Source organism: Propithecus coquereli, unplaced genomic scaffold (genome assembly GCF_000956105.1).
Source record: "Propithecus coquereli isolate 6110/MARCELLA unplaced genomic scaffold, Pcoq_1.0 Scaffold331, whole genome shotgun sequence".
Classification (NCBI taxonomy): Eukaryota; Metazoa; Chordata; class Mammalia; order Primates; family Indriidae; genus Propithecus; species Propithecus coquereli.
In genome coordinates this window covers 2,341,294-2,343,487 of record NW_012148964.1, presented here as the reverse complement: position 1 = coordinate 2,343,487, position 2,194 = coordinate 2,341,294, and the positions used below count along the sequence as shown (strand labels likewise).

The following is a 2,194-nucleotide window of genomic DNA, read 5'->3' as shown; positions in this document are numbered from 1 at the left end:
GTTGCTGCAAATTAGTGAATTGGTAAATACTGAATTAGTGAATACAGAGCCATTGCTTCTAGGGGAAACACAGGGTTAGGCTCCTTTGAGCTAGTAGTTACAACACTTTCATCAACTTAACAATGCATAACCTTTTAAAATATATATTTCTGGTCAAAACAGCTTACTTAATAAATATGGTGAGTTCATAAACATTGAACTCATGGTCAACAGCACTATAACTCATTCTTGAGGGAAGCTTGTCTAACACACATATTTTCTCCATAAAGCACATCACAGCCTTATGGTACTTAGGAAAAAGACAGCACTTCAGTGCTGTGCTGGGGTGCCATTTTAAAAAGTGAAATCACTGACAAAAAGCAAAAAGCCAAAAAAAAAAAAAAGTGAGAAACATGGCACTAAGTAGACCACAAAAAGGACACTTGTTTATAATGTGAGAGCTGAAACAAGAAGGCAGAGTGTTGCTTTGTTTGACCTCAGCTGGGAATATGCATGTTGTGTGACTCAAGTTTTTTGCCACTCTATATGTATGTCCTTGAATGACCATGAAAGTGGTGGAAGTATTGATTTTGGGGTTACAAATAAATTTTAGCAAGTCGGCAAATTTACAAATACAAAAGCCACAAACAATGAAAGTCACTTTCTGTTTGTTCTATTGAGTCTGTTTCTTCAGATGTTTGTGATTCTCTTTATTGAATTTGGTGCCCTTTCTCACGGGGTTGGTTTTGTTGAAGTATCTGATGATTCTTGTATGTGCTCATCCTTATACTTGAGGCTTCTTGCTTACTTACCTGTAAATACTGTTTCTGTTTACTAGAATTAGCCTTCTCTGATGGAGGGGGAGAGCTGGGATGTACTGCCAGGTGTGGTGTTCAGGTGCTCCTTTTCTGAATATGGGGACTTTGTGCTCCTTTTGGGCACTGACGATCCAAGTCCCTCTCTGGTCTACTCTCCTCACATGCTGCCCAGGCCCAGGGTGGACATTGCTGCTATTGCTTTGGGTGGTTGGAGTAGTTGGTGGTTAGAGTAGTTGGTGGTGGGTTGTGGAAGGTGGGAGGCTGGGATATTGTTGAACTGTTCACTAACCAATTCCTGGGTCACTTTCCTCAGGACTCCTTCCTGCTACCTTGTCTGACATCCCTGAGTTTTGAGTGCCCCAGAGTTGCTCTCATCTTTGCAACTGAGTTCCTCTACATGTATCTGGGTTGTGATTATTCCCATCAATATGATTCTGTCAGTCTTTCTTATTTCTGGAAATCCTCAAATTTTTTGTTCATCAATTCCACCCATTCTTGTTTTCTAGCACTGTTGTGAATTTACTCTTTTTAAAAACAGATTTTCTGATATCTTTAGGAAATTGAAGTGGGAGTAGATAGGCATAAAGACTTAGTCTGCTATTTCGATCTAATTCCCTATTATTTTGATTGGAAAAAAATATAGTTCTTTAAAAAAAACCTTTGTCTTTTTAAGATGTTCCAGACAAAGATGTCCCAATTCTGGATTTTAAGACAGCATTTGCGTGGAATCCTTTATCGATGGCTTATGTAGGCATCTATAAGAACAAATAGATTCTAATTTATTATTATTACTGTTGTATTTATTGTATATATGATTTTTATCTTCACATTCAAAAATGCTTTGTGAATTACATTTTTATATGAGTGCCTTTTGCACTCTAACACATTTGCACCATAACAATGGATGCCAGACATTTCATGGTTCATTATCTGATTCAATTCTAACAGAGATCCTATAAGACAGTGGTCATCATTCTCATTTTGAGGATGAGGAAACAGGTCCACTGACTTGACTTGCCTGTAGGTTTCAAATAGGTTGTGGAGCTGGGGTCTGATCTAACAACTCACTGACTCCAAATTCATCAATCTACCATGCTCTTGGAAGATTGGCTCTCATTCCACATTGCTAATTATTGGCTTTCTGCATGGGTGCTCATACACATAAAAATCAGGAATGTATGCAATGTATCATGAGAAATTAGATCTATGTTGGAGGGACTTTGTGGTAAACATTGAAGCATATGCTATAGCCTTCTATTACTGGGTTCTTCTTCATCTTGGAATGAATAACCGTTTAAAAGTTCAACTTTGCAAAACAAATTAATGATCAGTTTAGCATCATTATCAACATTAAAAAAATTCCTGCCCAATTTAAGGCATAGCAATGAAACATTTAT

At 37.5% G+C, this 2,194-nt stretch overlaps 1 protein-coding gene across 1 annotated transcript in view; it reads left to right on the top strand.

The window, feature by feature from the left end:
- The window catches only part of SLC35F1 (solute carrier family 35, member F1), a 408,845-nt gene that overhangs the window by 30,026 nt on the left and 376,625 nt on the right, over positions 1 to 2,194 (top strand). The window lies entirely within an intron of this gene.